Source organism: Heteronotia binoei, chromosome 2 (assembly GCF_032191835.1).
Source record: "Heteronotia binoei isolate CCM8104 ecotype False Entrance Well chromosome 2, APGP_CSIRO_Hbin_v1, whole genome shotgun sequence".
NCBI classification, from domain to species: Eukaryota; Metazoa; Chordata; class Lepidosauria; order Squamata; family Gekkonidae; genus Heteronotia; species Heteronotia binoei.
The window spans coordinates 148,103,053-148,125,766 of NC_083224.1; the positions used below are offsets into that span (position 1 = coordinate 148,103,053).

At 46.3% G+C, this 22,714-nt stretch overlaps 2 non-coding genes across 2 annotated transcripts; one reads left to right on the plus strand and one right to left on the minus strand.

Annotated features, from left to right (window-relative positions):
• Nucleotides 1–8,026: 8,026 nt before the first annotated feature.
• Nucleotides 8,027–8,093, minus strand: TRNAS-GCU (transfer RNA serine (anticodon GCU)). Its single transcript has one exon. It is a non-coding gene; the product is annotated as a tRNA-Ser (tRNA).
• A 13,399-nt stretch (nt 8,094–21,492) lies between these two features.
• On the plus strand, nt 21,493–21,565 carry TRNAS-GCU (transfer RNA serine (anticodon GCU)). The gene has a single exon. It is a non-coding gene; the product is annotated as a tRNA-Ser (tRNA).
• The last annotated feature ends 1,149 nt before the right edge of the window (nt 21,566–22,714 follow it).

Here is a 22,714-nt window from a genome sequence, read left to right on the forward strand (position 1 = left end):
TCTGGAGACAGTACTGATTGTGTCAGGGTTAGCTTCACTGGCTCCTGCAGAAGGCAAAAAGTTGGAACTCTGATGGAAAAGGCAACAGATTGCTGCAATAATGAAGGTTGTTTCTACCCATTATATAGAAATGGAATATGTCTCAACACTGGCGATCCCTGGCTGCTGCTAATGCCAGCAAGTGATACAGTATTTCACCCATTATAATTGCAAAGAGTAAAATTTAATTGGCAATTTTATTCCAAGCTGCGATCAGTATGCTTAAAAGCCAACAGTCAACCCATGCAGTCCACTCTCAGATAACTGGAAGTGGCAGTAGTAAGGCCAGCAGATTTGCAGCTCAGTCCAAAAGTATGTTTACTAAGGATGTGTATTTGAGATTAGAATTAATCAAGAGTCCCATAAAAAAATCTTAATACAAAAACTCTCTTCACACAATTACTATAACTAATCCAAACTAGAAAACAAATGACAGTAATATTTGGAAATGTTCATGTCTCTCCAGTATTTTGGCCCTTGGCCCTTGATTTTCTGGCTTAGAATTCACAGGGGGAGAGGGTGACTCATTAAATAGTTTATCAGTACATATGTAACTGTGAAGGAAGTCTTAGAGATCCAGGGTGGTGACTTCTCAGTTTGGAAAGAGCTTTGCTGTTCTCTAGTGCTGTACCTTGCTTGTAACCTGTACATACAGGGAACACTGCTAACTGAGACTGAGAAGAGAAAGGGGCATGAATTCTCTCCTGCCTCCCCAGTCATTGGGATGGACCAAAAGAAGCAAACTTCTTTCTTTGCATTCCCTCTGGGAGGTAAATATTGCACTCGCCCTCTTAGATGCCTGGTGCCCTCTGCCATCTTTTCTTGGTGATTTGTCAAGAATAATCAGTAATAAATAAATAATAAATAAATCAGTAAAATGGAGACAGATTACAGGGCCCTATGGCCACAATATCATTGAGTAAAAAATAATGTGGTGTACTGTTTAAAAATATTTTAATTCTTTATCATAATTTTTAAAGTGCACAATTATCATTTACATTAAATGTTGGGGTTGGATTCATTGCATTGGAAAATTATGTTTGGGAAAAAAATTCAATTTCACTAATGTCAGATTATATGTCTGCCTATTCTTTCTTATGTAGGATTTTCTGGAGCAGCTTTTTCACCAAATGGCACCAAACATTCAGCAATTCAAGTCCTCCCTCTCTCCTAAAGGTTCTCCAAGGTTCAAGTGATTTGGACAAAGAGGTCCAATTTTATGGACCTCTTTGTAGCTGCCCTGAACCCTCATTGTTCCCAAGGGATAAAAAGGCAAGGAAAAGGAAAATAAAAGAATATAAGAATAGTAATTAAAAAATCAAGCCAGTTTATAGTCTGAAAGAGGATCCAGAATAGGATTATCAGCTTTACGCTGAAAATTCCCTGGAAATTTAGGAAGTGGAGCCTGAAGAAGGTGGGTCTTGGTGAGGTGAGGGACCTCAGAAAGACCAAAATGTGGGGATCACGTAGTTGTATCTGACCATCTGCACCCCACCAAGTATGAAAGCAGAAGCGTGGGAGGATAATGCATCTAGCCACCCAGATTCTGTAATGTCTGGGAACATAAAGAGTGTAGGCTTTTCACCATCAACTGCATCTATCCTTGGTAAACTGCTAAGATTGCATAAAATCTTGCAGACTATGCTGCCTTACATGGAGCAGATGTTTCCTGTTCTGCGCTGTCCGTTGCTGTAGGTCGGTGTATTTTTGACACAACTTATGCATGAGTTAAATAAACCTTGCTGAGAGAAGCAGCAGAACTTTTCCTCTCTCAAGACACGTGTCAAGTGATCATTCCTACAAGTGGTGCCCCAAAGCAGGGACCGCTCACCGGAGCAGGGACCGCTCAGCTCCCGGAACAAGGGACGGCTCCTGCTTTCAGGTATCAGCGCCTGGCAGCTCAGACAACTCAGCTCCTACTTATCAATGCCTGGCACAGGCCCTGAAGTGCGCACTCCGTTGTTCTCAACGACCCCTTTCATTTATTAGGTATGGGTGGACAGGTATCACAGGCTGAGCAGAAACATTTGGATGAGTTAAAGTTTTTGATCCAAAAGTCCGGTGGGTCTGTGACTTCTGGTCAACTTAAGACTCTGTTACAAGAGATCAGTAAGCAATGCCCCTGGTACCTGGAGGAAGGTTCTCTTAAACTTCGGGACTGGGAGAAGATAGGGAAGGCCTTTCACACAGAGCCCCGAGCTTCTATTGAACTTCTACAAGTCTGGCATCAATGCAAGTATGCAGTAGAGAAATTTATGCCCGTTTCTAACCCAACCCAGCTCTCCAAAGATTGTCCCCTAAAAGGCACTGGTGTCCAACTTGTGCCCCCTGCCCCTCCTCTTCTTCCTCCTCCTTCTCCTCCTCCTCCACCAACAGATCCACCCATGGGCCCACCATCTAACGCCCCAGGACACATTGTTTGTGAAGTTTTGGAGAAAGAACTTGATCAGGCTAATTTGGAAGATGTCCCAGAATTGGCAGAAATGTTGTCTATTTGCCCTGTACATTTGACAGGGGAAGAGTTGCCTGACCTTTTATCGGTATGCTGAGTAACATATGCACAGAATGAGAATAGGCAGCAGGTTGTTAACTATACTGTGTTGCCCCACTCTGTTTTGAGTGAAATTCAAAAGGCTATCAGAGATATGGGCATAGGGGGAACCAATGTGCAAGGTCTTTTAGAAGGAATCTCTAATCAATACACTGTGATTCCTCAAGCTTGGAAAAATATGATAAGGATGATGTTTTCTCCTGAACAGTATGGGGTATGGGACAGTGAATATTGTAATATGGCTGATGTTCAAGGGTGTGGCTCCAATGGGTCTTATACTGCTGAACAACTATATGGATCTGGACAATTCAGTACTATTGATGCACAAGCTGTGCTCTCTGTTGCAACCCTTGCTATAGAAGGGCAGTCAGCTCATAGTTTTGCAACTGTCTGTCAAAAGCCACAAAAACCCTTTTTAGACCTTATCAACTGTCTTCAGGCAGCAATCAGAAGACAGATTAATAATCCTGATGCAGCAGGAGAGTTGATGATGAAATTGGCCAAGGAAAATGCTAATTTGGATTCAAAAAGTGCAGAGTGTTAAAGCTGCAGTGCTGCAGCCTTGAGCTCTGCTTACGGCCTGAGTTTGATCTCGGCGGAAGCTAGATTCAGGTAGCTGCCTCAAGGTTAGTCAGCCTTCCATTCTTCTGAGGTTGGTCAAATGAGTACCCAGTTTGCTGGGGGGAAAGTGTAAAAGACAGACTTTACTTTGCAGCAGTGCTCAATGTGGCAGGATGAGATTGCTGCTAGAGCAATGGCTTTTTCGGTTGTATTCACAATGGCCTTTCAACTTGATAATTGACACCTTATATGCATTTAATTTGATTCATCAACTTCCTGGTGCATGTATCTCTCCACATTGACCTTGATTTGATTGGCTATATTTTTAATCTTGCAGGTTTTAATTTCTTGCTGTTACTAATCTTCCTGGTGTGATTGCTCAGAGTAATGCATTTGCTGATAAGACTTTGAAAGATGTTACTTCTCCTATTTACTTTTCCTTTCTCAGTCATAGACATTGTGACTCTACTAATCACATTGCTGATCATGCTGTTAACTTGTTTGGTCTGCAAACTAACATAAGAGAAGCTGTGTTGGATCAGGCCAGTGGGCCATCCAGTCCAGCACTCTGTGTCATCCAGTGACCAATATATGTGTCAGTTTGATGTAGTGATTAAGTGTGCAGACTCTTATCTAGGAGAACTGGGTTTGATTCCCCACTCCTCCATTTACAGCTGCTGTGAGAATCCTCTCAGCCCCACCCACCTCACAGGGTGTCTGTTGTGAGGGAGGGAGGGAGATAGAGGAGATTGTGAGCCGCTCTGAGACTCTTGAGTGGAGGGCAGAACATGAATCCAATGTCTTCTTCTATGCATACACACATGCACATATATATGTATATATATACTGTGGCTGATGGCAACTGATGGACCTCTGCTCTATATTTTTATCTTGGGACTGGCTATGCTTGTAGCTGCCACCACCTCCTGTAGCAGTGAATTCCACATGTTAATCACCCTTTGGGTGAAGAAGTACTTCCTTTTATCTGTTTTAGCCTGACTGCTCAGCAATTTCATTGAATGCTCACAAGTTTTTGTATTGTGAGAAAGGGAGAAAAGTATTTCTTTCTCTGCTTTCTCCATCCCATGCATAATCTTGTAAACCTTTATCATGTCACCCTGCAGTCAGTGTTTCTCCAAGCCAAAGAGCCTCAAGTGTTTTAACCTTTCTTCATAGGAAAAGTGCTCCCTAACAAACTTTGACAAATGGATATTAACCATATAGTTTCCCTGAAACCCTGATACTGTGTCCATGTTTGCATAGGCATGTACTCTGGATATCTTTAGGCTACTGCTCACTGTGGTGAAGCCACAAAACATGTCATGGCTCACCTTATTTCTGCCTTTGCAGTAGTGGGCCACTCCTCAAAGAGGAGAGTCTGCTACTCATGTCACTGCTCACTTAATTGCTGCCATCACTGTCCTGAGCAAACCTCAAAAACTCAGTACAGACAATGACCCTGCCTACTATTCTGCTGGTTTCCAAAAATTTTGTATCCAATGAGACATCAGTCTCAGTCCTGGTATTCCTTATAATTCCACAGGTCAAGCTATTGTGGAACATGCTAATCAGACATTGGAAACCACTCTTCAAAAACACTTAAAAGGAGTGAAAATGAGGGTTCCTACCCAAATGCAGTTTCAGGAACAATTGAATTTGGTCTTTGGGCTTATTAACTTGGCATGGTCCAGCTCCCCTTACCTGGGGGTGCAGGCATGCTGTTGTGTTTTCTCTTGCAGGTCCTTTGTGGGTTCTGGAGCATGTTGCTTTTGCCCTGCTAAAGATGGCATGGCATCAGGGTCTCCCAATTTCAATCTCAGCCTCAAACGAGAGATTGTGTGACACCCACACACCCAGACAGCTCGTGATATCACATGGGGGGACGTGAAGCGTTTAACTAATCAAGCTCAACAAACACTGGAAGAGGCTGGGCAAGAGCCTTCTCCAGAGAATTTGGTGGCTGCTGTTTTTGCAGCTCACAATGATTTTTTGTTGTTTGTGTTTATGTTTTTAGCTCCTGTCAAGGCTATAAGTTTTGAAGATCATCTTCCGTTTAATATCTGGGAATGTTTAGCTAACATCTGCACATGCACAGAGGAAAATTGTTCTCTGGCACAACTTAAGTCTGGAGCATTGTGCCACCAGACAGTTCTGCCTTTTACTCTTAAAAGGTTTCTTCCTCAAAGGAAGGGGTATGCCCCACACCCTGATTTTTATACATCAATCTTTCTTTTGACTTGTTTTGCAACATCTCAAGATTTTCTGGCAGCACAGCTAGGATTTTCTCATTGTTTTGTTAAGTTCGCTCATCTTTTCTTTCAATATCGCTGTGCAGGAAATCTGGACCTGCAAGTCAAGTTTAAATGCATGTTCATTATGATATTTTAAAGAATTTTTGGTAGGTCTGTTGAGAATTGTTTTATGTATGTGTAACCATTATGTTGCTTTTCAGAATTCTTGTTTTAAGTTTTGTTGAAATCTATACCAGGAGGTTTTGGCTGAACTGGCACAAGAGAAAGACTGGATTCAGTGGGACTTGATCACCTCACTTATGTCCATGTTTTTAATTTCTCTGATCTAGCTCACCTATCATCTTGGGTCTGACCCCTCTCATATAAAGCTAGCTAGCATTGTTGTTCTTTTCCTTCCTTGAAAAGGAAAAAGCACCTATTATTGTTGTTTTGTTTGTTTTTTTCTCCAAGTATGTTTTCCAGGCTCTTCCATATCTACCCAGAGGTCCTGAAATTTGCCTGGTCATGCCTCAATGATGTTGGAAGGAAGGCCTCCCCCAGAACCCCATCCAAACTGAGTTATGAAGAAAACTTATTTCCAGGGAAATTCCTCTGCCTAGCAAAAGGCTGGTTGCCTCAGCTGATCACAATAGCAGCCCTATTGCCACTTCCAAGTTGTGCTTCCAGGAAAAGGAATTCCTTTTGGCTGCAATAGAAACAGATTTCCTTGTGAAAAGATTGTCATGCATAGAGCACGCAAACTCTCCATGGACTCAAGAAAGAAAACCTTTTGTTAGACTAAGGGAGGAGGGGAACAAGGAATTAGTCAGGAAATGGTTTTTGTATTGTAGTAATGTACCCAGTATGGATTGCCCAGATCTGGCAATGCTCTCACCTATGTTAACATAGCCTAATGTGGACTGCCCACAACTGGCATTATTTCCAAGTATGTCTGAATGTGTGTATCTTAATCACCTAGGCTACAACAAAGTGTTTGCTATAAAGGCACATGAATTGATTCAGTTTATAGCATGTCACTTGCATATGTCCCTTATGTGTTTTAGAAATTGAGATGAGTTCTTGTATTTTTGAATCATAGCTAGTAATGTTTATTGATAAAGAATATGTCCCTTATGTGTTTTAGAAATTGAGATGAGTTCTTGTATTTTTGAATCATAGCTAGTAATGTTTATTGATAAAGAATTGTCAATACCAAGACACATAGCTTTCCCTCATGCATGTAGAGCTTACTTTCTGGTGGTTGACATTCCTAAGCCCTTCCCCTGGGCCCAACTGTGTCTCAACCCTGGTTGTTTGAAATCTGAATGGCAGCGTATCATGAAAAGTGGCACACATCATCCAAGGATTAGGCAGTACAAAAATGGGGGAGGAATTGATACCAGAGTGCTGCCAAATAAAGAGGGTAGCCTGAAAGACATGGTGGGCCCTCTCAAACTAGTCTGTGCACCCAGAAAGGCCTCATGATGGAGACCAGAAAAAAACCTCCATGCTGGAAGGCTGGACTGCAAAGCCAAGGCATGTCTCTGAGCGACTTTTCCCCCTCCACACATCCACATATCTTTTCTAGATGGAACAAACACATCTTCTCTACATGAAACGATCCTGAACTGTGCCAGTGTAAGTGAATAATCCCATCACTGTCTGTTTTCCTCCTGTGGTTCATCTTTACCCTGTCTCTGTCCATTCCTTACTCCATTGTAGTGTCATTTCAGTCTTTCCTGGGAATGTTGAAAACCAAATGGTCACTTAACTGTCCTTCCTGAGTGGTCACACAGAATTATGATCACACAAAATTGCCTTAATAAAATAAACTTTCAATAAATAAATAAAAAGAGTGGAATGTGGGGATCACGTAGTTGTATCTGACCATCTGCACCCCACCAAGTATTAAAGCAGAAACGTGGGAGGATCATGCATCTGGCCACCCAGATTCTGTAATGTCTGGGAACATAAAGAGTATAGGCTCTTCACCATCAACCGCATCTATCCTTGGTAAACTGCTAAAATTGCATAAAATCTTGTAGACTATCCTGCCTTATATGGAGCAGATGTTTCCTGTTCTGTGCTGTCCGTTGCTGTAGGCTGGTGTATTTTTGACGCAATCTATGCATGTATTAAATAAACCTTGCTGAGAAAAGCAGCAGAACTTTTCCTCTCTCAAGACACGTGTCAAGTGATCATTCCTACACAGAATTCTATAGAATCTATACTGTAATCCTGCTGTTTTCTCCAAGAAAACTGATCTCTGTCAATTGGAGATCAATTGTAATTCTGAGAGGGCTCCAGGCCCCATCTGAAAGTTGGCAACCCTACAATATAGGAGTCCAAACTCCAGTCCAGAATCTGCATAATCTGAGTAAGGTCCAAGCAGAGGCCTCCAAATTAATGCCAATGGCACATGAGAGACCGTGGAGGGAAACTGAACCGATAAGTATGATTGGCCAAGGGCAGCTCTGCTAATCTCTCTCTGTTGGGGCAATATATGAACATATGAACATATGAAGCTGCCTTATACTGAATCAGACCCTTGGTCCATCAAAGTCAGTATTGTCTTCTCAGACTGGCAGCGGCTCTCCAGGGTCTCAAGCTGAGGATTTTCACGCCTACTTGCCTGGACTCTTTTTGGAGATGCCAGGGATTGAACCTAGGACCTTCTGCTTAGCAAGCAGATGCTCTACCACTGAGCCACCGTCCCTCCCCTAAATATATGTTTTCTCCCTTGCTGATTGTGCACGTCTATACTGTTATGCCAATAAAGGTTGGTGTTGTCGTAATCTCTCTCTGGGATCTGATTGGTAGGAAGATCTACGTCTCTACCCGCACCCCTTTTTTGCAGGAAACACTAACCAGCTGCAACCAGATAACTGATAATAAGTTTCCCAGTCCAGATCTTTCTGACATTTACTATGGAAATTATTGGGGTCCAGAAAACTATTGAGGACTATCTAGAAAACTATTCCCACAAAATGGGAATGCTTTCTTGGTAATTGATCAAGTAAGGTCTCTTGGAGGAGGGGAATTCATTGAAAATTTCATCCCATTGGGAAGAAGAGTAGAGAATTACAGATGAAAATTTGTTTTTGACTAAAACCAATAGAAGCACAACATGAACAAATACTTCTCTGTAACAAAGCAGAATTGGGGGAGGGGGTTACAAACTGAAAAAATACTCAAAGCTAATGTAGCATAATGATTATAGCACTGGACTAGACCTAGGAAAATGCTAGCTGAAGCCCCTGCTTTCCATGAAACGCACTGGATGACCCTGGAACTGTTACTCAGTGGGACTTATTTTTAAATAAGTGTGCTGCTGACTGTGGCTATGCAGGTGATCCTATACATGTTTATTCAGCTATAAGTCCCACTTTCTCCAAGGTAACTGTGTGTAGCATTGCAGTCTTTAGTTCAGAGCAAAAGCGATCTTGCTTCTGCATAGTGGTGACTTTTTTTATTTATTTATTATGTTTGATTTGCTAGGCCATCCTTCCCTGCAAGGCTCAGGGCAGCTTACATCAAAAACAGACAGAATGAATAATAAATTTATAATAATATTAAAATATCAATCACAGAACAATATATTATCCAAGATGGCAGAAAGAATTTCAGTTTCTACCAGCCTCCTAGGTAGGGGAGAATATGGAGGGTTGAGGGGGAAGGTAGGGGTATGAGAGTGCCAGACCATCACTGTCCTCAACCAAATGCCTGGCAGAACATCTCTGTTTTGCAAGCCCTGCAGAAAGGTAATAAATCCCATATGGCATGGATGTTCTCCAGCAGAAAATTCCACCAGGCAGAGGCCCGGGCTGAGGACAGCCAAATCTCTCTTGGCTGGGAACCACCAGAAGGTTCTTATTGATGAAGCATAATGCTCTTCCAGAGAGACGTGGTCCTGAAGGTATGTGGGTCCCTAAGGGCCTTGAAGGTCAAAGCCAAGACCTTGAACTGGATCCAGTGCTCTACTTGGAGCCAGTGCAGCTCACACAGCACAAGTTGGATGTGTGCCATCCAAGGGGTCCTCATAGGGACCCATGTGGCCACAATCTGGATCAGTTGGAGCTTCCAGGTCAGGTGCAAGGGTAGGCCCACATATAGCAAATTATAGTAATCTATCCTGCAGGTTATCATTGCATAGATTACCATGGCTAGGTCGGGATGAGACAGGGAGAGAGCCAGTTGCCTAACCTGGCACAGTTGGAAAAATGCCAGCATGGCAACCTTCATGACCTGGGCCTCCACAGACAAGGTGGCTTCCAGGATCATGCCCAGATCTTGATGGTCAGAGCCGGTGATAAGAGCACACCTTCAAGAAATGGGAATTGACAACTCAACCATGGCTCCCCCCACCCAGTCAGAGAACCTCTCCATCTTACCCAGATTCAGTTTCAGCTGGCTCTGCTTTAACCACCCAACCATATGGGGGCATAGTTATATGCATACTAGATGCTGTCAGATACTACCTATTGTAATTATGCTTGCAAACAAGAGCAAACAAAGAGTAATCTAATGCATGCCTACACAGAAGTGATCCCATTATGTTCAATGGAGTTTACTCCCAGGTAAGTATGCTTGGAATTGCAACTTTGCATATACTACATGTGAGTTTGAATTTCCCAGTCTTTGTGATTAGCTATAACAGGGGTGGTTAGACTTGCTTAATAGAAGAGCCACAAAGAAAAAAAGTCAGAGAGCCTCAAGACATCAACAAATATTACACACACATCTTTATTAAAACTCTTAATACTTTCTTTGCACAGAAAGATAAATACATATGTATGCACTTTACAACTAGAAAGAGAATTTTTTAAAAAAACAAAAGCTGGTAATAACAGTTCCCAAAAAAACATCATAGGGAAAGCTTACAAAACAATTGTTTTTGCACCAGCATGAGAAGGAAACACACAGGTACCATATAAGTGATGGTATCGCTTTACTCTGCTCTGGTACAGTAAAAAAATTATTGCATAAAACCATTGGCTATTGCAATTTCAATTACAGCAACATACAGGTTAAAAGCAGACAAGAACTCTAAGATGAATACATTGAATTATTCAAAATCTTATTTACATACAGCAACCCCTTGATTCTGTAGTCAGGCTCTAATAGCTCTGGTAAGACCTTACCTGAAGTATTGTGTTCAGTTTTGGGCACCACATTTTAAGAAGGATATAGACAAGCTGGAATAGGTCCAGAGAAGGGTGATGAAGATGGTGAGGGGTCTGAAGACCAAGTCCTATGAAGAAAGGTTGAAGGAGCTGGGCATGTTTAGCCTGGAGAGAAGGCAACTCAGAGGTGATATGATCACCATCTTCAAATACTTGAAGGGCTGTCATATAGAGGATGGTGTGGAATTGCGTTCTGTGGCCCCAGAAGGTAGGACCAGAACCAATGGGTTGAAATTAAATCAAAAGAGATTTCAGCTCAACATTAGGAAGAAATTCCTGACTGTTAAAGCAGTTCCTCAGTGGAACTGGCTTCCTCAGAAGGTGGTGGGCTCTCCTTCCTTGAAGGTTTTTAAACCGAGGTTAGATGGCCATCTGAAAGCAATGAAGATCCTGTGAACTTATAGGGAGGTATTTGTGAATTTCCTGCATTGTGCAGGGGGCTGGACTAGATGGCCCTGGAGGTCTCTTCCAACTCTATAAGTCCATGATTCTATAAATCATTGACCACCATTTGCATCCTTATGTATCTCTCTTTGCCTTGTCACCAAGGTTAGTAAGTACAGCTCCTACAAGAGCTATAAAACTAAGGGGGAACCATGTGCTTTTATTCTCTTTAATTCTGTCCCTCCTTCCAGTGGCTCCCTTGAATCTTGTGCTCTTTTTCCTCACTCTAGGGCTCTGAGCAACCTAGGGTGGCCAGACCGTCCCGGGAGCCCGGGAATGTCCCGGTTCTGGCCCCCTATTCCCGCCTCCCGGGCTGGCTATACCGGGACCATTTAGAGGTCCCGGTTTAGCCAGCCCCGGAGGCGGTGGGCCGCGGGCGCCGGCGGGGAAGGCGGCGAGTGAGGGAGGGAGCGTCCCTGCGCCTGCGCAGGGCCCCTGCGCACGCGCAGGGTCGCTCCCTCCCTCACTCGCCGCCTTCCCCGCCCGCGCACGGGGCCCGGCGGCGGTGGTGGAGGCCTCTCCGTGGCCTCCGCTGGTCGCTGGAAGCCCTCCAGAGATTCTGGAGGGCCTCCAGCGACCAGCGGAGGCCGCGGAGAGGCCGCGGAGCACCCGGCGCTGGTCCCGGAAGGCCTTCCAGAGCCTCTGGAAGGCCTTCCGGGACCAGCGCCGACCAGCGAAGGCCTCCCCGCGGCCTCCGCTGGTCCCTGGAGGCCCTCCAGAGTCTCTGGAGGGCCTCCAGGGACCAGCGGAGGCCGCGGGGACGCCACGGAGCACCCGGCGCTGGTCCCGGAAGGCCTTCCAGAGCCTCTGGAAGGCCTTCCGGGACCAGCGCCGACCAGCGAAGGCCTCTCCGCGGCCTCCGCTGGTCCCTGGAGGCCCTCCAGAGTCTCTGGAGGGCCTCCAGGGACCAGCGGAGGCCGCGGGGACGCCGCGGAGCACCCGGCGCTGGTCCCGGAAGGCCTTCCAGAGCCTCTGGAAGGCCTTCCGGGACCAGCGCCGACCAGCGAAGGCCTCCCCGCGGCCTCCGCTGGTCCCTGGAGGCCCTCCAGAGACCAGCGGAGGCCGCGGAGAGGCCGCAGAGCAGCCGGCGCTGGTCCCTGGAGGCCTCCAGAGGCCAGCGCCGGTAGCGGAGAGGCCCGGCGCTGGTCCCTGGAGGCCTCCAGAGGCCAGCGCCGGCAGCTCCCTCCCTCCCTCGCCGCGAGGCCGCCGCCGCAGGACTCGCCGCCGCCACCGCTGGACTCTCCGCCGCCCTGGAAGCAGGTAAGGGGGCCGAAAGCGGGGGGCGGGGGGCGGCCTTCCTTTCTTCCCTCCCTCCTCCCTCCCTCCCTTCCTTCCTTCCTTCCTTCCTTCCTTCCTTCCTTCCTTCCTTCCTTCCTTCCTTCCTTCCCTCACTCCCTTCCCTTCCTTCCTTCCTTCCCTCCCTCCTCCCTTCCTTCCTTTCTTCCTTCCATCCTTCCCTCCCTTCCTTCCCTCACTCCCTTCCCTTCCTTCCTTCCTTCCCTCCCTCCTCCCTTCCTTCCTTTCTTTCTTCCTTCCTTCCTTCCCTCCCTCCCCCCTTCCTTCCTTCCTTCCTTCCTTCCCTCCCTCCCCCCTTCCTTCCTTCCCTCCCTCCCTCCCCCTTCCTTCCTTCCTTCCTTCCTTCCTTCCTTCCTTCCTTCCTTCCTTCCTTCCTTCCTTCCTTCCTTCCTTCCTTCCTTCCTTCCCTCTCTCCCTCCCTTCCCTCCCTCCCTCCCTTCCCTTCCCTTCCCTCCCTCCTCCCTTCCTTCCTTATGTTCTTATGTGACACAGAGTGTTGGACTGGAGGGGCCACTGGCCTGATCTAACAGGGCTTCTCTTATGTTCTTATGTGACACAGAGTGTTGGACTGGAGGGGCCACTGGCCTGATCTAACAGGGCTTCTCTTATGTTCTTATGTGACACAGAGTGTTGGACTGGAGGGGCCACTGGCCTGATCTAACAGGGCTTCTCTTATGTTCTTATGTGACACAGAGTGTTGGACTGGAGGGGCCACTGGCCTGATCCAACAGGGCTTCTCTTATGTTCTTATGTGACACAGAGTGTTGGACTGGAGGGGCCACTGGCCTGATCTAACAGGGCTTCTCTTATGTTCTTATGTGACCAGAGTGGTGGAGTGGATGAGCCATTGGTCTGATGCAACAGGGCTTCTCTTATATTTTTATGTGGCACAGAGTGTTGGACTGGAGGGGCCATTGGTCTGATGCAACAGGGCTTCTCTTATATTTTTATGTGGCACAGAGTGTTGGACTGGAGGGGCCACTGGCCTGATGCAACAGGGCTTCTCTTATATTCTTATGTTACACAGAGTGTTGGACTGGAGGGGCCACTGGCCTGATGCAACAGGGCTTCTCTTATGTTCTTATGTGACGCAGAGTGTTGGACTGGATGGGCCACTGGCCTGATCCAACAGGGCTTCTCTTATGTTCTTATGTGACAATACTGACTTTGGTGGACCCAAGCACTGATTCAGTGTAAGGGAGCTTTGTGTTTGTGACTGGAGTAGATAATACTGACTTTGGTGGACCCAAGCACTGATTCAGTGTAAGGGAGCTTTGTGTTTGTGTCTTCTGGTGCAATTTTGTTCTCAGATCCTGTATTTACTTCATCAGTATATGGGATAAGGCACTTTCTCAACTGTGCTGCATAATGCAGCCTATTTATTTTGTCCTGTTGGCTCTGTTGGCTCTGTCTGCGCCACCTTCATCACTTTTGGGGTGTGGATCCCCCAGTGGGGTGGTCTCGTGACTCCCTCCGCCGGCTGTTTCTGATAGCCCTGCGCCCCCTCTTTCATTTGATATGTGTCCCGTGCGGGTGCCACCCTCCCGCCGGGAGATGCCGCAAAATGAGCCCCCTTGAGGCTTATGGCGGCAGGGCTCGGGGGAAGCGAGCTAGACCGCTGTTCTTTTGAGGGGTTATAGAGTGTTTCGAGCCCGTCCCTGTGGCATCGGTCCCATCGTTGTGGGGCCCAGGGGGCCGGCGCAGCGGCACGCTGAAGCAGCCTGTCGGTCACTTCCGGGTTCCTGTCCTGCATCTCGACCTGTGTTATTAGTGACAGGCAGTGGCATTTGGGGGAAATGATGTCATTTGGGGGAAATGATGTCACAGGAAGTGATGTCACTTCCCATTTCCGGCAGGTGACGCGGGGAAATGATGTCACAGGAAGTGATGTCACTTCCTGTTTCCTGTGGTGGCATGCCATCACCGGAAGTGATGTCACCGGAAGTGGCATCATTTCCTGTTTCCGGCGGCGTGCGCGCTTTGCACGCGCGCACCCCTACCTTCCCCCCCCCCAACGTGTCCCTGGCTGGCCTTCAGACATTATGGTCACCCTAGAGCAACCTCTCTGGTGGAAGAGAAGAGCTTGCAAGCCTGCCTATTTCCCCCTCCTTCTTTGCTTCACACATGGTGGAAATAGTCACATACCTATGGGTCAACGTTGAGTCTGATTGAGGTCCCAATGCTAACCACACTTACTTGAGATTAAACCTGCAATAAGTTCCTCCTCAACCTATGGGAGCCACACCATATGGCTCCTGAACCACAGTTTGGCCACCCCTAAGCTATAACATAGCAATCCACAATGTGTTACCCACCAATGGGTCTCCTGATGCCTGCTTGCTTCTTAAGTCTTAGGGTTAAAGCTAAAGGGTCTTGAAAAGAACAGGAAAAAAAGAGAGCTTCAGAACTCATCTGGGACAAATTCAGCATTTTGAGTTCATAGGCAGGTGTGTTATGGCCATGTACACTTGTTTTAATTGTAAATGGGACTTTCTTATGGAAGACTGACAACTTCTCCCATTACCTACTCAGGGAGGAACATCTCCACTTTAAAAAAAAAAAAAAGCAACAACCTGAAACTAAACTCTCTGTCAAAGCAAAAAAAAATCTCCCATGGCAGCCATTTTGTAGTGATTCAGGAAGACAAAAGATAGATAGTATTCTGACCACTTCTCTGGGCAGGAAATGGTGTTAACTTATCAGAGGAAATTGTCAATTTTGGTGAAAAGCACCAGTGAGAAATTTGTCAGTTCATATGATTGTATTGAAAATGTAAAAATCACCATAAATCAGAGCTTTTAAAAGAAGATGGAAGGACAACAAAGAAATTCATGGAATGTGGCAAACACAATTTATCTGGGTTTTCTATAATAACATGATTTTAGTTTTGGAGAAAAGAAAGCAACCAATGATTCCCATGGGGTGAGTCAAGAGCAGAACAGAAACAAACTGTATTTAAAAATCTGAGGGAGTAACTATTAATAAGCTGATGGGTGGAACCAATTTCTTGCTGTTACCACTGCTTCTCTTGGCTCCTGGAATAGAAGCAGTGTGGTAAAAGGAAACATGAACAGCTGGAGATCCTGCTGCTGTGCCTTTAATTACCACTATGTGTGTTTGGGGAGGGGTGTCTAGCTAGGATGCAGCTGCTGCCAACAGTGTTTATTGTTACCACCATTAGAAGGTAGGTGCAAAGGTTGTGGTCTCAGCATCTATTAATTGACTCTATGTATTCTCTCATTAAGAAGCTGGTCTGTGAATTAGCCCATCTAATGTTGCACATCTTAGCTAAGATGGATGAGGAGAAGACAAAGAACTAGTTGCACCATTTCAGTAGAGGGGCAATCCTTAACCAGAATGTGTGTGTAGAAATTTTCAGTTACATTTAAACTATGCTTGGATACTGTTGAGATTAAACTGCAAAAAGCAGTGCATTTTCAAGGGCTTTCACTGAAATTCCCTCTTCTGTATCTTGCAATAGCTGTAACAATGTTATCAACAGAGGTCAACCAATGATCCAGTATTAAGCAAAGGGATTTGTGCTTTTGGCATCTCTTCCTAGTACATAGGGCAAATTTAATTATTTAGGAACACAAGAGGCCTGCTGGATCAGACCAAAGGTCCATCTCGTCCCAGATTCTGTTTTCAGCAGTAAAAAACCAGCTGCTTCTGGGAGGCTCGAATGCAAGATATGGAGGAAAGCTATCAGTTTCTACCTAGCATCTGGATTCAGAGGTTGGCAAGATTAGTCACTCATCATCTATAGTCTGTGAGCTGGTGACAAATATAAGAATTTCTGAGGAATAATCACATTTGGATTGGGGAAAAGGAGGAGGTGACTGAGTTTTGCTCAAAAGCTTTGGTTAAAGGAGCTTATTAATGAAGAAAAAGACTAATGGTTCTCTTACACTCCATAAACACCTTGAAGGAAAGCGAGCACTACAGTGGAGTCTAAGCACACAGCTATCTATTGAACTGAAAAACCTCCCAGAAGGAGGTTAAAGAGATTGGGGGGGGGGGGGGCAAAGCCCTACATGTCTGCCAGTGAGTATAATAAAAAAAAAATATGTCTGTCCTGTGGGGGCTACACACACTATCACTGTGTATGATGTGGGTTGGGAAAAAAACCAAAGTTTTATTCCAGTTGTGGTTTTTTTCTCCATTTTTTGTTTAGTATTTTGTATTTGTCTCTTTTTTAATAAAACCATTTAGAATCTAAACCAAGAGGTTTTAATAAAAATGGTTTTAAAAAACCATTTAGATTTCTTATTCTATTCTTCATTCCTTTCTTTTGGATTCAGCCTCATCTGAAGTTTGTTGTTTCCTTCTCAATTGCAATATATATTTTTAGGAATTGTAGCCCTCAACAAAAGAATCCCCCCCTGCCAAATTTTAAACAGCTTGGTGGAAATACTACCATTTTATCAACAATGAAAACTGTCACTTGTATAGAGGGCAAAGTTAGGCGTGAATAGACACATAAGATTTTCTTTCTCCTTTCTCAAAATTGGAGTAGCAATTGGGGAGGCTACCGGTATTTTAAAAAGAAAAATTGTGTGCATGAGGAAGGACACCTAAATCTCACCATTTCCTTGCTCGGCTCCAGTTTTTCTCCCACCCCAACTGACCCCAGTACCAGAGCCCGGCTAGGAGAAAAATGCTTCAAAACCCAGATGAAGACATGGCAAGGAACCAGGCAGGTTTTAGCCTCTCTCCTTCACAAAGTCCAGTTAAATTTTAAAATAGATCAATCCCCATTTTACACATGAAATGTAAAGTTGTACATCTGTGTATCTGACAGTTTGGTCCTAGTTTTTTTTTAATTTTCTCAGATTATACCCACAGACACTGCAGCTGTTTGTAAAAATACCCCATATACTCGAGTATAAGCCTAGTTTTTCTGCCCAAATTTTGGGCAGAAAAAACCCCTCCTCGGCTTATACTCGAGTCACTATTCCGCCCGCATCCCCGGAATTCCAAGGACAGCTAAAGCTGGAGTTCAACTCTCCCTGTCGTCTCCCTCATTTGGCAACCTTCGGCTGATCACTCCCTTTTAACGCCGTGCTAATAATAACCTTCTGTCGGCATCCTCTGAGGCTGTGAAGCCCGGAGAGACAGACCGTCAAGGAAGCGCTGCACAACAGCGGGATTAGCCGGAGAGAAGGACAAATTGGGGAGGTGGCAAGAGCTGCTCCATCTGCGAGGCAGGGGAAAGGCGATGGCGGCGGCCTCAACCCCAATCACCTCACACTCAAACTCCTCCTCAGCGGGCGCCAAGGGAGACCCGCCGCTGCTGCTCCTCCCACCCCTTCAGCCGGTCCTGCCGTGACGCCTCCACGTTGTGTGCAGCCACAGCAGCTCCCGGCGACTGTTGTATCCGGCCGGCGCCTTTTTCTCCTCCTCCCTTTCCCCCTCCCCGCTTCCCCGTAGAAACCGCCGTTGCTGCCGCTGTTGCCACCTCCCTCCCCTTTTTTCCCCCTTCACCCGGCTGCGCCTTGATCACAAGCTCGCCTCCCTTCCTTCCCCCCTCTATGACGCGATGGCAGCGGCCAACTTCGGCAAGATCCAGATAGGGATCTATGTGGAGATCAAGCGCAGCGATGGTGAGCGGCGGTGGGGGGCGAAGGAAGAGAGTGTGGGATGGATGGATGGACGGAGTGGTTGTGGAGCGGCCGCAGGAGGAGCATCAGCAGCCGCCGCCCCCTGCTCTCCTCAGTGAAGGGGGAGGGGTCGTGCTGGGACTGGTGTTTTCAGTCTGACCAGAAATAACTTCTGCCTTGGTATTGTTGATTTGTGTTCTGCACCACCATTCTCCTCATCTTTCATTGCAAGCAGCATTGTGGCCTTACCTGCCACAGGAATAGTAACTGCTGCGTTTCCCACCTTCGGCTTATACTCGAGTCAATAAGTTTTCCCAGATTTTGGGGGTAAAATTAGAAGCCTCGGCTTATATTCGGGTCGACTTATACTCGAGTATATACGGTAATAATAATCAAAGAATAAAGTCTCTAGGTGATCTCAGATCTTTCACTATCAGTTCTATCTCATACAGAGAGATCTGATTCTTCCTTACAAATGAATTCTCACAAGGTATGTGTCAGAACTTAAGAACTTCAAACGGATCCCATACTTGGTTTCAAAGCTAGGATTTTATTAGAGAGAACTAAGTACTGGAAGAGACGAGATAACAGTGATGGCAAGGGCCAACACTAGTACAGTTTTATACACTAAAGCAAACACATCACAAAGCCACAATTCACACCATTGCAAGCACATCTGTCTTCCCACCATCCACTATCAGTAAGGAGGTTACCTCCTCGTTCTGAAGGCCACACGGCTTGGCTTCAAAGGGCACCAGTGTGAGAATGTGCAGAGACACACCATAATTCATTCTACAGCCCTAAATATTTTGGATACCAGTAGGGCAAGGTTAATTGCTACATAAGCACTCGGGGTTGTTAAGAGGTTACAACATGGAGTCAGTTTGGTTCAGTTACAATCTGAGCATGAGCAATACTGAAAGTACAAGGCAGGTACTGGTTACATTACAGTGAAGCCTCAGCAATAGTTACAAGTTCTGACATACTGCCCCCCCTAAGCGCCCCCCCCACGGGGAACCAACTTGGGCTTGTGTGGGTACAGTAGGTGAAACCTTTTCAGCAGTTGCGGAGCGGATACATCCTGTGACTTGACCCACTCGTCACAGCTCGGAGGGAAGTGTTTCCATCTGATCAAGTAATACAACTGGCCCCTTTTTACTCTGGAATCCAGAATTTCCTGGACCTCATGGTGACTCTGACCCCTCACTGTCGTCGGAGGGGGCGGCGGGGCCCTGGGATGGAATGACGTAGCACCAGGGTCTTTCCGAAGAAGGCTGCAATGAAAAACAGGATGGATCTTACTTAGAGACTTGGGCAGGTCGAGTTCTACGGTTACCTTGTTTATGACCCTTTTGATTTTAAAGGGCCCCAGGAACTTTAGAGCAAGCTTGCGGCACGTTTGTGGGAGGGGGAGGTTCTTTGTAGATAAGAAAACCGTATCCCCCACCCTCAATTCCCACTCGGGGGAATGTTTCTTGTCGAACTGCTTTTTGTATGCTTTTTTCGCTTCCTCCAGATTTTCCTGAATACCCTTCCAGCCTTCACGAAGGCCCTCCCACCATTGTTGGCAAGAAGTGGGCTCGGATGGGCTGGCGGGGAGGGCGAGCGTGGGAAACGGCTTGCCCTCGTAGCCGTTAATGATTTGGAAGGGAGAAGTTTTGGTAGAGCTGTGGAGGCTGTTGTTATAGCCATATTCAGCGAAGGGGAGGAGGTCCACCCAGTTGGACTGTTGGAAATTAATAAAACATCGGAGATATTGTTCCAGAAGGCCATTGACCCTCTCAGTCTGTCCGTCCGACTGGGGGTGATAGGCGGAGCTGAGACCCTGTTCAATGCCAGCAAGTTTGCAGAACTCCCGCCAGAAGTTGGCAACGAACTGCGTTCCGCGGTCACTAATGACCTTGTCGGGGAACGAGTGTAGGCGTACAATGTGAGTGAAAAAGAGCTGAGCGAGCCTTTTTGCTGTGGGGAGTTGCTTACAGGGGATGAAGTGGGCTTGTTTAGAAAAAGTGTCGACTACAACGAGAATGACCGTTTTTCCCTGTGAGGGAGGAAGCTCGACAATGAAGTCCATGGAGACTACTGACCAAGGCCGGTTGGCCGTGGGGAGGGGGACTAGGTGGCCGGGGGGTTTACCCCCCCTTCGTTTTGCCATGAGGCAAGTGGGGCAGGCGAGAACGAATTCGGAGACGTCTTTTTTTATTTTTGGCCACCAAAACTGTCGGGTGAGTAAGTTGAGCGTTTTGACATAGCCGAAATGGCCTGCTAGGCGACTAGAATGGCAGCGTTCGAGGACTTCTTTTCTGAGGGGGCTGGGCACATAGATTTTGTCATTGTGCAACCAGAGACCGTTTTCACTCTTAGTTAGGTTAGGTGGACGGTCAGTTTCTAGGTTTGATTCAGTAAGAAACCGGGGCAGAAGGTCTCACGTTATGATTGAAATAATTAAATGCAGAATTCATTTAAGATTACACTTTATTGAATCAAAATGAGACAGTCCTTTGGAAATGGTATTTGAATGAGGGCCAAAGGTAAAAAGAATTCAGCCTGACCTTCCAAGTTTTGGCATCTTGAGCTCGGTGGGGTCCATGGAGCGAGCTCGCGTCTTCTGATAGCAAAGGGAGTCAGGGAAATGACGGCAGCCGGTCTGGAGGGTTGGTTAGTTTCCCCGAGCGGGTGGTGACTCCGCCCGAAATGGCTGACGGGGGAATGAGTGAATCTACAATTTCCTCTCGGAGACTGTCGTGCTGGGGCATGCGTGAGAGGGTGTCTGCCAAAAATTTTTTTGAGCCTGGGATGTGTTTCAACACAAAGTCAAATTTTGCAAAGAAGCCCGCCCACCGGATTTGTTTTGCAGTCATTTTGCGGCGCCCGGTGAGGGCCTCGAGGTTTTTGTGATCGGTCCAAATTCACAATTCACACCAAAGCCACAATTCACACCATTGCAAGCACATCTGTCTTCCCACCATCCACTATCAGTAAGGAGGTTACCTCCTCGTTCTGAAGGCCACACGGCTTGGCTTCAAAGGGCACCAGTGTGAGAATGTGCAGAGACACACCATAATTCATTCTACAGCCCTAAATATTTTGGATACCAGTAGGGCAAGGTTAATTGCTACATAAGCACTCGGGGTTGTTAAGAGGTTACAACATGGAGTCAGTTTGGTTCAGTTACAATCTGAGCATGAGCAATACTGAAAGTACAAGGCAGGTACTGGTTACATTACAGTGAAGCCTCAGCAATAGTTACAAGTTCTGACAGTATGTGATTTTGTGCTGGGTGTGTGTGAGGTAACTCTTGGATGTTAAAGCATAAGTCTTTGCTCCCCACTCCTACCTATTAAGCTGTGTATGTGAACTAGCAGAGCATACATTGCAAAGCATGCGGAGGGACTCTAGTCCTGCCCTCCCCATCACCTCAGCCCTCCTGAACCACTTGATTGGCCTTGGAGACAAAGGAGAGTGGGGCTGAGAGCACCTGATTCCTCCTCTTCTCATGGGCTTTGTTCCTGCACTGCCTCTGCACTGGCAGCATGGCAGCTGGCATAAGACTCCCAGCTAGTCTTGTTCTCTCACAAGCATTGGGGAGGGATGGTGGCTCAGTGGTAGAGCATCTGCTTGCTAAGCAGAAGGTCCCAGGTTCAATCCCTGGCATCCCCAAAAAAGGGTCCAGGCAAATAGGTGTGAAAAACCTCAGCTTGAGACCCTGGAGAGCCACTGCATGTCTGAGTAGACAATATTGACTTTGATGGACCCAGAGTTTGATTCAGTATAAGGCAGCTTCATATGTCCATAAGCAGAACTACCCTTGTGAGAGACCAGGAGTTGCTTTGACTGCTGATGCATTCCACCCCCAACTCCCCATGGAGATATTGCCAATCAGTTGTCAAGTGGGCAGCAGCTTCTTAAAGGGGCAGTCCCTCATAGCAGAAATATTCCTGTTCCACTGCAGTGTCTCCCAGCAGGGATCCCCCCTGCCTCTTGACACCATGATGAGTCCTGTTGAGTCAAGAGAAATTAACTTTGCCTTTGTCACCTATAGGTGCCAGAGTAAGCTTTCTGCTCTGCCTCCATCCTTGCAGTCTAAGTCGCTGCCTCCATGTCTTTTTGCACCACACAGCAAAACAGGAATCCGCATGTGACTGGTAGGGGAAGCAAAGCCCTCTGCCTTTATCCCCCACACTCTGCAGACTTATTTGTCTGCCGGCAAATACAAGCAAAGTTTTTACCCTGGTTCTGTAAGGGACAAACAGATTGCTTTTTACTGGGAGGGTGGGGCAAAAACTGTACTCTGAGCTCTGTCTTCCACCCGGCTTGCCCTTCTTGTCAGTGGGTACAAAGAAAGCATTGTTCTTGTGGTTTTATATAGGGGCTGGGGTTTGCAAAAATAATGCAACCGTTAGGAGCTCTCACAATTTTATAGGAGCTAGAAGAGACATTCTTCTTTGCTCTCTTGACAATGCAGGATCCAGGCAGTTGCCAAGCTTAGAGTATTCAGTGCCTGGATTCTGGAATCCCTGTTTGTGATATTCATTTGGTGTACTGTGCAAAAATTATACATTGAAGTTGGCAGTCTTTATGCCAGCAGAACTACCACTGCCGCCCAGCTTTGCATTAGCACAAACCCATCTATTCTCTAGCTATTGCCACCTGTGACAAGTGGAAGACGTTGTTGCCATGCAGGTCGGAGGCAACATTTCATATTCATGTAATTTAGCTGGCAGTGCTTTGGAATACATTGAAATGATTCCAAGGGGGTTTTTTTTTATTTTTTTTGCAAATCTTCTGAGAAGTGTGACACTAAGAAAT